This window comes from Zootoca vivipara, chromosome 7, assembly GCF_965207765.1.
Source record: "Zootoca vivipara chromosome 7, rZooViv2.hap1.1, whole genome shotgun sequence".
Lineage (NCBI taxonomy): Eukaryota > Metazoa > Chordata > Lepidosauria > Squamata > Lacertidae > Zootoca > Zootoca vivipara.
The window spans coordinates 18,703,559-18,716,919 of NC_142590.1; the positions used below are offsets into that span (position 1 = coordinate 18,703,559).

The 13,361-nt window shown below is 45.0% G+C and overlaps 1 protein-coding gene across 2 annotated transcripts in view; it reads left to right on the forward strand.

The window, feature by feature from the left end:
- The window catches only part of COL11A1 (collagen type XI alpha 1 chain), a 248,703-nt gene that overhangs the window by 59,372 nt on the left and 175,970 nt on the right, over positions 1-13,361 (forward strand). The gene's annotated exons all lie outside the window — the stretch shown is intronic.

Consider the following 13,361-nt stretch of genomic DNA (forward strand, 5'->3'; position numbering starts at 1 on the left):
CCTTCCCCTTCCCCAGTGTTAATAAGAAATAATGTCATTCATCTTTTGCTTAAGGCAAAACCCCTGCTGCCCTGTTCAGTGACGTCAGGATTTCATTTGTGAGCAAAAAAACTTTCTGGGTCACCTAAATAAATACTGTATTTATTTACTGCCCCGTGCGCTTTGGGAAGAAAATACACATCTTTCCATGAGGTCTTGTTGCTGCTATGTTCCGATTAGGGAATCCATGGCCTATATGGTTCACTCCCACCTAACGCCTCTTGCTAGTTTGCGCTTCAGTCATGCCACTGGGTCCAATTATGTGTACATGGTAGTAGTTGGAAATTTCCCATTGGTCAAGACCTGGAACAGTCGTTTCCTTTCATTGCAGGGTGGTGGATTCCAACTATAAAGTGTACAGCCTGTCTGGGAATCTCGGGAAGAGAAAACTCCCCGAGGCAATTGCTAGTACTTTGTCAAAAAGTTAGAAAGAAGCAATAATTAAGTAAATCCGGAACAACAGAAAACATAACTTCCTCTGAGTTCTCACTATTTATTTATTTTTTTTTAAAAAAAATGGGAGGGTTGTTCTTAATTATATCTTTACATTCCTGTGTATAATCATACCTGACCACAACAATAAGCTATCACAGAGGGAAATAAAGACACATAGGTGTGGATGAAGTATTGGATCAACCCAATTTTTTAAAATAAGAACTCATAGGAATTGAAGCAAACAAGTAACTCGTCCCATGTTGAGCTTTTTTAAGGAAGACCCCAAAGACACTTTGATTTTCCAGTAAATATATACAACCTGAGCCCATGATGGAGGGGCTCACAGCTGACGCCCTAATAGGGTCATGGTTTCCCCATAGGCCACAGCTGAAGGTTCAAACATAAATCAAACATGCTTCAAAGTGTGGCTCTCACCCTCTTTCCAGCTTGCAGACTTTAGCAGACTGGACTCGGAGAAACCTCCAAGGATTCATTCTGAGAGTTCAGTTGGTTAGAGCAGTGTTTCCCAACCTTGTGCATCCAGCTGTTTTCGGACTACAATTCCCATCATTCCTGACCACTGGTCTTGCTAGCTAGGGATGATGGGAGTTGTAGTCCAAAAACAGCTGGAGGCACAAGGTTGGGAAACACTGGGTTAGAGCATGGTGCTGGTAACATCAAGGCTGCAGGTTTGATTCCCATATGGAACAGCTGCATATTGGTTGGACTAGGTGATTCTCAGGGTCCCTTCCAACTCTACATTTCTATGATTGAGGCCTCATCCACACTTATCTTTTGCCCCCTGCTTTCTAGGTACAGGTCCACACTTTCCCAGTCCACATCTAAGCGGTTTTCCTCCCCCTTCCACTTTCTCCAGGAAACCTGCTTTTTAACATTGAATGAGAACAAATGGCAAATCGGGTTTTCCATGGATCGCTGAAAGCCTGAAAGAGTAGGTTCTGCGGGGGAAAGGTAGGGGGCAAAGGTAAAAGAAGACCCCTTTGGTCTTACTTCCCACTTCTTCTGATCACAAGTTACATCCATTTCCCGCAGTCTCTGCAACACCTGCTCCTCATTTGAACCCAGCTTCTGGGGTTAAAGTATCAAGTGCCTGGTGTACAGTGATTTCTATAGCAGGCAGAGAAAGTTTTGGTTTCATCACGTATTGCTTTCCCAGCATTTGAGAAACCTGGCAGGTGCTTGGTGTAAAAAATGTCTTTCTGCAGTTATTGTCTGCAGCAGACTTTGGGCAGAGGGATAGATTGTATTAAACGGCTTCTGGAAATCTTCAGTCCCCTAGCGATTTTGCAGGAAGATTAGATGAATTCTGCAGCAGGTCATTCCAAATTCTATAGTAATGATATCCAGGCTGTCTAGACTGCTGTTATTTTCAGTCTATGGTTTTAATGTCAACCAACTAATTAGAAGCACTTGGCACTTACCCAGCCATTTTTATTTGAATCAGTGGAGATTCTGCTGTTAAGAGAGCAGTTTCAATAAGCACCTTGGACTCCTGATAGTTAGCCAGAGTATGAACATAGAACCTACCTGTGTTGTTCTTCAACTGCTTCCAGATGCGTGGCTCATTGCTCATTGCTCTTCGGCTATAAGCTAAATGTGGAACTGCAACTCCCTGGTAAGGGATATTGATGATACTGGATATTCATTCTGCAATGTTCTGCCCACATAAGTAGGTCTGGCGTAGCTGCTGTAGGAATGTTATATTTTCCTGACCTGAGCGGTCATTTTGAAGGGGTAGAGGCATTGAAGCCATTATTTTTTTAAAAAAAAAAGAAGGGGAAAAATCAGTTCCTTTATTTAATTAAGCGTGATTGTTCACTGCTACTCATGGAATGGCAAAAAACAAAACGTTTTCATGTTTGTTTTAGATTGGAAGTTGTGCTTTAAATGCATGAGGTGTGCACACAGCCCTAATTCTTAGCAGAAATATGTGTCCTTGTAATTTTTACCCGTTCATTCCAGTCCTCTGGAGCAAAATATCCCCCAAAGTGTGGTAAATGTACCCCCTTTCCTCCCGCCCCGAGCAGCTCTGCCATCTGCTTGCCCCCTCAGAGCCAACGTGTCACGAGGAGCTGGGGCTTGACAGCGACAGCCTCTCACCCTCCTTCCTCACTCTGCAGCAGCCACTATGAGCTGTCCAAGGGAGGAGGCTGGCAGCAGCGGCCATGGAGAGGCCATAGGATGCTTCCTTGCTGCAGCCTCTGCTTGGGACAAACACAGGCTCCTTCCTGAACTCAGCAGCAGCATCACTTGCAGGGGAAATAGGGACATTCTGGGATCAAATGAGAAGCTGGGTTGGCTTTCGTAATTCCGGGACTGTCCCTGTAAAATTGGGACCCTTTGAGGGTATGAGACAAATATAATGTCTTCCCTTAATCTTGCCTTCCTCAAGCTAAAAATGTCCATTCCTCATAGGACTTGCTTTCCAGACCACTTCCTGGTCACCCTTATCTGCACGCTCTCCAGTTTGTTAATGTACAAATCAGACATACACCCTCAAAGGGATACATTTGTATGCACAATCTCCTGGCTCATAGAAGGTGTTTATTTTTTTCTGGGGACGTTTTGTGGCCTGCATTATTGCTGGGGGAGAGCATTATTGCTGACCTAAAAGCCTGAACTGGGGGGAAAGTGACAAAATCTCTGGTCTGCCATTTGCACCGATAGTAAACACAATTGCTGGATAAAGTTTGGAGCCACTCCAGAAGTAGAGGCGACAAGGAATGTTGAAAAGAATAAACAGAGACAACATAGGAGCAATCAGCTAACAACGAACATTATTTCCACCTTCACCAGGTCCTGAAGCCTCAGGATGTGACCCTTGCAGTTCTGCCTGAATGTGGATACTTATTAACACACTTTCCGATTTCTTCGGTCCCAGTGCTGGCAGAAGGGAGGGCCTGGAAGTTGCGGCCAGGGAAACAGCAGCAGCTTTAAGTAATTTTCTACATGCGGTGCCAAACCGTAACAAGACCCTGTGTGCTTCTTGCAAACACATGGTCCAAGCGAGAGCCAGGCCTTGCCAGAAATCCACAGCTTTAAGTGCAGTGCACAGCAAAACTCCAGCATCGAGGCGGCCCAGCCTCAACAGGCTTTCACAAATGCAACTGCCTAACTAAACAGAAAGTGATCGCAAGGCTATTCCCCCTGGGAATACACCCAACAGCTGCCTCGGTGCAGATGCTGACGGATATGAGCATCTCAAGCACGAGAACAAGGCCTCAGCAGGCAGGCAGAGCTATGGAGTCCTTCGGGGGTCTTTGCTTTTTTCACCCAAGACAAAGAGCATGGAGTGAAGCTGGCCAGAATCCAAAAGTATCAGAGGGGAGAGAGAGAGGGAGAGAGCTCTACCTACAAGAAGCAGTTCTGTTCCTAGGCAAATAAGAACTTTTTTTCTTTGGGTGTTTTTTTTTTAACTTCTTCCCCTCACTCCTGCCCTCTTAGTTTTCACTGAAGAGGGAAGCAAAATTAGAAGCAGCAGAACGAGTTATAGAGATTATTTTAATAAGTCTTTTTTTTCTTCCCTCTTCTGGGTTCATTGATACCTTGCAAATTTTGGAACATCCATTGAGCAGCAATGATTCCCCAAAGTTTGGAGTCTTACCCTTCAGTTTTGGGAAAGTGCACAATTTCCTCCCATGTCCACATTCGGTACTGGAGTTTATTTTCCTCACTTGGTGCAGTTCTATTGAAATCTGCTGAAGAAAAATGTTCTGAAGCTGGGAAAGGGGGGAATAGTTCGCCTTCCTCATTTCTTACCTTTCCATTCCCCCCCCCCCCCCCGGAACTTCTAGTTATGTTCTAAGTATGCCAGGTTTCCCATCATCATTACTTTTTCCTTAAGCTTCTCTGGAAAATGGCAAGATTTCAGATACATCTATCCTCCATACAAAAAATAGAGATGTATGCACCCCTTATTTCATTTGTGAATCCATTTTCCATTGTGGGACTTTAGTGAGCTGGGCAGCCTCGGTCGTATTTTAGCAGCACAGAGGAGAAAAGGGGGTCAAAGGTGGTGGCAGAAAGGAGGAGAGACAGGGGTGGCAGAAAGGGAGAAAAGGGTCAGAGGTGGATTTGGGGCAGTGTGACTGGTTTTGCCACACTGAGCGCTGACACTAGAGGGCACTGAAGAGCTTCACAACTGAATTGAGCAGAATGGAAGGTGAGAGGAGGAGGACACACCAAATTTTGGCCTTGCATGGTGTGCCACTGAAATTTTAAAGATCAACGTCTGCCGCTGAAAGGATGCCCTGCCCATTTTCTCCCTGGCCCCACCCACAGCCAGCATAAGGGTTCCAACCCCTAAGGGGATGCAACGCTTGAGAGAAGAGACCCTCCAAATGTCCCTATTTTCCAGGGACAGTCCCGGGAGGCAAAATTTCAACACCTGGTGCTGCCTCAATACAGCTGCATGCTTCAGCCACTGGGCTCCTTTGAAAATGGCTTCTTTACGCTAACCATGAAGTGACCTCTCCAGAAAATGGAACGACTCTTCTTTTCTTATCTCTGCGGCTGTGGTATGCTGAGTGACGTGGCTGCTGTTAGGCAGTTGAATGCACATTCACCCGAAGTCACTGTCACAGAGCTAAGTAAACCATGAAATCAAAGGATCCTTATGGGTTTTGGAACTGAATCAAATGGATCTCTTGCAAAGAGAGATGTCTTGCATCTTTAGTCATACTGTTAATTAGTTAAGGAAACGTCAGCCAGTTCATAAAAGCTGTAAATATTTTTACAGGAGAGGGAAAAAAATAGTTCTGCAGAAGGTGGGAGAGCAATTATTTGATGTGGGGAGGCTCAAATGTGCAAACTGGGTGTAGTCAAGCCCCCCCCCCCCTCCTAATCCCTGTTGGGAAAGACCTTCTGTCCTTCATTTGCTCTCAAGGAGAAGTTCCCATCTGGCCATTCCTGTGTTGAGGAAGCCCTCGGCTGCCTACTACCCCTTCCCCTAGCTCAGAATTTGTTTGTGCTTTGAGGAAGCAGGGAAGGATAGCTAATCTGGCATTTTAAACTACAGATCAATCACTTGAAACGTCCCTCAAGGCTTTTTAGAAAACTCAACCTGCACGTAAGCAGGCATGCCAATTTATTATTGGGGCCTTGATTGGGTGGTGTGAGTAACAGCTCCAGTCACAGCAGACATCATCTTAAGAGAAGGCATCTCTCCTTCTCTCACACGCAGCATTTTCCAGCTACAGCTTTTATAACTACTTTTTTTTTAAAAAAAAAAAGACGTATTTATTTTTAAGAAACGCAGCAGCTGCTTAGTTAAATATTAGTAAACCTGAATAGTTCTCAGTCAATCCATCTGATAAATTTACTAATTGCTAGTAGTTGCTGGTATCGCTGGTAGGAATAATAGAATCAGGGACCATGAGGGTCATCTAGTCCAACCCCCTGGCAATGCAGGTATCTTTCACCCCATGTGGGGCTCGAACCCACAACGCTGGGATTAAGAATCTCACACTCTACTGACTGAGCTATCCAGGCTCAACACTTTTGTGGTTCCACCCAGGAGATTCTGTTTGATGTAGATTCCATGTATTTTGAAAGGCAGCCTTTTATCATGTTAGAACAGGCATAGCCAACATAGTGCCTTCTAGATGTTTTGAATTGCAATTCCCACCATCTCTAAACATTGGCGATACTGCCTGGGTCTGATAGGACAACATCTGAAGGTCAGCAACTTCTGGAGGCCACCGCTTTGGCTATCCCTGTTCTTTGTAAGAAAAATAAGTGAAACACCCAAATTCCAGGAGAAATATTCCAGAATAATGAATACATAGAGAGAGCGGTAATATATATAGAGAGAGACTTACACTTTCAGTTTAACATATATTTCAAGGCTCAGCAAGTAGTTGTTTTAAAGGAATTTTTTAAACTAGTTTGCAGGGTTATATTTGAGGCAGTTCAATGAAGTGGGGAAGGACATAGATGTTAATTATTATTTGCTGGTATTTAATTTTAAAGGTAAAGGTAAAGGGACTCCTGACCATTAGGTCCAGTTGTGACCAACTCTGGGGTTGCGCGCTCATCTCGCATTATTGGCCGAGGGAGCCAGTGTATAGCTTCCAGGTCATGTGGCCAGCATGACAAAGCCGCTTCTGGCAAACCAGAGCAGCACATGGAAACGCCGTTTACCTTCCCGCTGTAGTAGTTCCTATTTATCTACTTGCACTTTGACATGCTTTCGAACTGCTAGGTTGGCAGGAGCTGGGACCAAGCAACGGGAGCTCACCCCGTCACAGGGATTTGAACCGCCGACCTTCTGATCAGCAAGCCCTAGGCTCAGTGGTTTAACCACAGCGCCACCTGCTTACTATTATACTTACTATTATATTATATATTTACTGCTTACTATTATAGTTAGTCTAATGGATTATATTGCTTTATTTGATAAAAGTCGTTTATTTTAAAGTTACGGTGACTTTTTTTTGTATCGGATCAGATTGCTATTATGTGTTTGATCTTTGCTGTCTATTTTGTTGTTTGTTCAGCTTGTACACAGCCTTGTTTATAGTAACAGAGAAAGGTGTAACTCGGAAAATTAGAATAGCGTTGAAAAGTGCATTTATTACAGTAATGCAACTTTTTTTTATTTTTCTTTTAATTTTTACGAATGTTTTCTTTTGGAAATTCCACAGTAATAAAACAAATAGTTACAATAATACAAAAATAAACAATTACAACAAATAAAGGCTTGACATATCTTGCTTTGCATGTCATGCACCTTTTAAATTGCATTACTGAAATAAATGCACTTTTCGACGATATTGTAATCTTCTGAAACCCTTGGTGTGGACACTAATATGAGCATAGAACTGCCTCACTTGTTGACTGAATGCACAAAGAGTGGATGGTGCTGGGCAAGCAGGTCTAGTCCATACGTCTATATGGCCTTAACACGCATTAACACGCAAAGGCATTAACACACAAATTAAGAGACTGTGTTTGTCAGCGCCGTCCTTCCCATTGTGCTGACTGGCGCGGTGTGCCAGGGTGCCCGCCCAGTAGGGGGCGCATCAAGGAGGCACACGGAGCCGCCCGCGCCTCCGCCTCGCCCACTTCACTCCTTTCCCGGCAGCGGTGGCTGAAGCGAGGTGGCAGCAGCAGCGGAGCTGCTTTCGTGGAGGGAAACCTGGCCCTGGCCCACCTTCCGCTCACACTCCTTCAAGTCACAGCAAGCACAGACAGTGCTGCCCCACAATGCTCCGCGGCACCTCATTTGCAGCGTCCCTGCCTGTCGCGCCATGCTCTCCGGCTGCCTGCTGCGCCTGGCCCTTCCTGATGGAGCGCGAGGGGCCCTGGTGTTTGTGCAGCATTATGGATATAGTTGTGCTGAAAAGTCTAAAGCAGCTGTCCGCATGGGGCAGAGGAATATAGACCAGGAGCCTCAGACCCTCCAAGTGTCCCTATTTTCCAGAGACGTCCCTGATTTCTAAATGCCATCCTGGTTTCTGATTTGACCCCAGATATTCCGCTTTTCCTTAGGACATCCCTATTTTCATCGGAGAACAGTTGGAGGGTATGGTAGGGTTACTGTTTTCATCAGAGAAATGTTGGAGGGTGTGGAGTTACCTGAGCCATCTGAAGCTAGCTCTGAATTGGAAGTGTTTTTAAATGTTTAATTGTGTTTTATATATGCTGGAAACCACCCAGAGTGGCAATCCGGTCAGATGGGTGAGGTAGAAACGTTCTTATTATTTTTATTATGGAATAGGATGCCCCTGTTTTCATCAGACAAATGTTGGAGGGTATGGAGCCTGACAATGTGGAAGTTCCGTACCCTCCAAGTGACCTGATTTTCCAGGGACAATCCCAGAATTATGAAAGCTTTCCTGGCTTCTGATTTGATCTCGGAATGTCCCTATTTCCCCCACCAGTGCTGCCACTGCCAAGCTCAGGGAGGAGTAAGGAGGGTAAGTTGGCACTTGCCCTGAGCGGCTGTGAAGAAGCATCTTCTGGCCTCTCTGTGGTCTCTACATGGCCACCGCTCCCTTGGAAAGCTTGTAGTGGCTGCTGCAGAGTGGGCAAGGAGGAGGAGAGGTTGTGGCTGCTGAAGCTCAGCCCTGCTCCCTTTCATCCTGACCAGAGATGCTGCGGGCAAGGCCTCTCAGGGCAGGATGAAAGGGAGCAGAGTGCAACCAGTCTTGATCCCCCCCCCACTTTTTAATGCTTTGTGCATCCATGTCTAAACTTGGCCCTTTCTAAAAATTATTTATCGGTGTGTGTTTTCCTTTTTTGTAAATCTACCAAAGAATAAGATAAAATCGGGATTAAAGCGTTCTCTCAGGACCGGTGGAGGGTGTGTGCGCTCAGGGCCGGATTTAGGTTTGATGAGGCCCTCAGCTACTGAAGGTAATGGGGCCCTTTATATGTCCAGCTGTCCTTCGTCAACAACAAATTGTCACTGTTTTTTGTTGTTGAATATATGCTATATAGTAATTTATTGACCTAATAGGTATCTAAAGCCATTTTCACATGCAGAATGTAGGCACCCTATATATAGAAATGAGCAAGCCAGTGATATTTTAGGGAGCAGGCTAGCAGGCGGGGCCCATGACGTACATCACAGGAGCCTACACAACACAAAACACTGTTGCTGTATATAGATTTTATTTTATTTGTTTTTTTATCTTATATTTTGGAAATGTACATCCAGTTGTTTTTTCTCTTTACATTTTTTGGGGGCCCCTAAGAGAGTGGGGCCCTAAGCTATAGCTTGCTTAGCTTATTATATGTAAATCTGGCACTGTGTGTGCTGCGTCACCTTGGTGAAGTGGTTGTGCTACTCACCCTTCTTCTGATATGGAATGCTCTGTGGGTGGGGGACAAAAAAATGGGGTGGGGTGTCAAGGAGGGCCAGTTGTCGAGGGCGAGTGAGACATGCCCCTGTTTTCATCTGAAGACTGTTGGAGGGTATGGAGTTCTGCCGGTGGCGTTATTTTTGTGACTGCCTCTTTGCTGTGGGCACCATCGCTTGGCGTAATGAAGGGAATTCATTCAGACTCCTCCATGAGCTGGAGGAATGTGAGTGGGCCACACTGTACAGCTGCAACCCCACCAGCTACACATTTTGTCAGGAAAGGGCCCCACATTGGTCCAGGTGTAGCAAGAGTCTCTCGGCGCAGGAGGGGCTTTGAGCGAACTTCCCTGTTGCTACTGAGGGATGAGAATGCGTGCGTGAACCTGCACCTAGGGTTGCGCACACTTTACATGCCAGCTTAAATGCTAGCAGAGTGATGTATCCTGAAGCGTGCCCCCTAGGAATTTCAGATTAGTTCCCAATGAATAAAAATTCAAGCAGCTCGAAAAAGAAAGGGCAGTAATGGCAACTTCCAACCCCCTTCCCCACCTCCTCCTCCTTTCAAAAGAGGGAGAGAGGGAGAAAATGTTCAAGCAGAGGCTTGTAGCTTTTCCAGTTCAGTTCATGTATATTTCTGAAGCTGTATGTGAATGTGAAGGAAAGGGCGGGGGGAAGAATGATCGTGTTAAAAGTCATCACTTTGGAACAGCCGAAGCAGTATTCATAAGCAAACATAATTAAAGTCAAGGAATCTTAAGCGTGACTGTAAAGGACTGTCTGTTGCTTCTGGATGATTATTAGATTATAAAACATCCGAATGGGGGAAAGGGTAATAGGAATAACTGTGAGTCAATTGCACCAGTGTAAGTAAAATAAGATTAAAGCATTAGTCTTCTATGCGCTCGATTAACAAGAGGATTAAATACAGAACAAATCATAATAATAGCCCAGGGGTTGATTTCTTCATTGCTTTTCTGGTGTTGTAGCGAAGCTAAGTCTGTTTTTTTAATATGCAAGTAAAAATTTCATTAATATTCCCACAACATGCAGGGGAAGCGTCAGTCATTATCGCGACTTTTTAAAAGGGTGTTGAAAGCAGGTTGAGAGAGGGATTATTCCTTCTGGTGTCTGCATACATCCTATCTCCACTCCCTTTAAGCAACATTTCGATTCAAAATGTTGGATTTCTGTACACCATTGCAAGCAAAACTACTTCCAGCTCTCTTAAAAATTATTCTCTTTCTCTAGCCTAATTTGTGATAGGTGGTTGGCTGCTGTTGTGGCCACAGTTCAACAGTGAACTTAATGCTCTGAAGCCAGTTGTTGACAGTGATGCAGTCCCTGCCTTGCTTTATGATTTAATTTTGATTTATCATAAAATCACAGAGTTGTAGAATTGGAAGGGACCCAAGGGTCATCCAATCTTGAGACCTCAGAGGGCAGGTGTGCATGTCTAAATTCCTTCACATGATGGCTACATGACCACACAGAGAAAGGTTAATGTGAAGTGTGCTTTGCATGTGGCATATTGGCAGCTATTACTACGATCACAGGTTCTGGCACACAGATAGGGTGGCTGACTCACTACGGATTAAAGCACACCAATGAACAAGATATGGAATTGATGGTAAGGTGGGTGGGGAGAGTGGGATTGTACATGGTGTACAACACTGGGCATCATATGTGTGCCCAGGCACATCCTAATGTTTCAAAAAAAATCAAGTATCAAGGGAACCAATCAGATGGGGAGGGGAGAGGGGGGGAGGGAGGGAGGCAGAAGAAAAATGCTGGAATGGATATGAAATAGATCTGCAACTTCTGTCTGCCTCTGGCTCTGGCTCTGGAAGTGGCAGTGGGGTGATTCTCTCCAGCTATTGTAGCAAGGGAGGAGGAGATTCCCTTCTCCACAGGCAAAGCTGCAGAGCCTTTTTCTTCTGCCTGCATCTGTCTCTTTCTCATGGCTTTGTTGCCATCTGAGATATTTATATATATGGGGATCAGGAGCTACGTTTGGGGTGCACAAACGAGGAGGAGGGAGAGTCATCCTGCCCTCAGCCCTACCACTTGTTCGCTTGGCACAGGTCTTTTTCTCTGCAGCAAAATTCTCCTGCTTTGACTTACTGACTTCTCTTATTATGGCTGTTTTCTGAGCTTTACCTTGTCCTTATTTGCCATCCTGCCCCCTTCCTTCTTTGAAATGGGAAAAAACAACAACAACAACTTGTGAGCACACCCTGAATAAATTTTTGCTGCTGTGATATATAGTCAAAATCCCTGAAAATGAGGGATTGAAAGCGTTTGCTTCTTTTCAACAGGATTGGGAGGTTTTTGTATGCTTTCAGTTAAAAATATTTCAATTCAAAATACTGGACCAGAAAAGGGGAAGGAACAGGGCATTGTATGTGCTCTGCAGATGCACACATGGGTCAGGAACACAACCCCTCCACAGTACTCATTTTCCTTTCCTGTACAGTACTCATTTTCCTTGCCTGGAAAACTGTAATATTTAGCCATTTCTTTTCCATTCTTTTCACTTTCTAATTTCATTTTGTGTGTGTATTATATTGTTACTTGTTATTTGCTGTTTCTCCAAAATAAGAATATGTTTCAACTCAAGTAAAGCCAACCGATTTTAACAGGAAGAACAGAAGCATGTGTTTAATTGTTCTAATCAAAATGGTTTGGTGTTAACTTTTTCTTTCTTTCTGGTGGATATACATAACTGTTTCTCCTTGAAGTTAGTGTAAGGTTACCAGATTTTTTTTTCCAATGAATCCGGGGACACTATAAACATACAAACAAATGTTCGGGACATTGATGCTGCAGTGATTGTGGTGGCAGAGGGGTGGCTGCTGCCTTGACCTCAACCGCCACGTTTCCCCTTCCTCCGAGGCTTCTATCTCCTTTCTCCATGAGCCTGGGCAGCCCCTGAGTTGTTGGTTTTTCAGTGGTGGTGGTGGGGAAGCGGTGCGCGGTGGGTCAGGCATGGAAGGCGGGCAGGGGGCAGGGATCACTCAGGCAGCGCGATGCCTCCCTTCCCATCGGAGCAGCCCCAACCCCATTCCTACTTGCATGCAAGCAGGAGGGGGTGGGGATCCCTCATCTGGGAAGGGAGGCTTCCCGTTGCCTAGCTGAGAGATCCCTGCCCCCTCCTGCTTGCACGCAAGCTCTGATAGGCAGCGTGAAGCCTCCCTTCACGGCTTAGTTGCTGGGGTCAGGGAAGGTGGGGGCAGCGTGGAAGCTGCATCTTAGAGCCCCTGCACCACCATCATATGGGGACTTCCGAGCAGCTCCTGAAGCCAGCCAGAGCCAACTGCTCCGGGCTGCTGAGACTGCCACTGCTGCGTTTCCCAGGGACATTAAATGAAATCCGGGGACATTCCGGGGATGGAATTTGTCCAGGTACTTTTTCGCAAATCCAGGGACTGTCCCCGGGAAATGGGGACATCTGGTAACCCTAAGTTAGTGGGATTTAGGCATTGTTCATTTAACCACTTATCTGGGAGGGAGCCCCACTGAACTCAGTAGGCCTTATTTCTGAGTAGGCATATATAGGAATGTGCTGTTTGATGTGCCTGACTTGGGTGGAGTCATGCCGTCAGATATTAAATATGCTGTTACAGTTTATTTAAAAATCCAGTTTGAATACTTAAAAAATGTAATTGCTTAAAATTGAAACTCTCTCCATGTCCAAAGAGTCAGCCATCAAAAACGCCTCGCCTCTCTCTTATCCCAGTTGTCTGATAATATATGAGTGGCATTGTTACCACTTATCAAATCACAAGGAGACAGCGGCAGCCTGCGTACAACCACTATGTACATAAAGGCTTAAACATTTGGCTCTTGCCACAAAATGATTTCACCTCCCAATAAAACACCTATTTGTACACAACGAAACCCATTAACAAGTCATGTTGAAGCCATAATAGACAAATATAAATTACTCTGATAAATTAATGGGCTCTGCAGAATAATTAAACCTCTGTTCAATGCATCTTACTTAACCAGGCTTGTTTTGCAAAGAAGGATTCCTTTTCATTACTCCCGATGACCTGCAAGA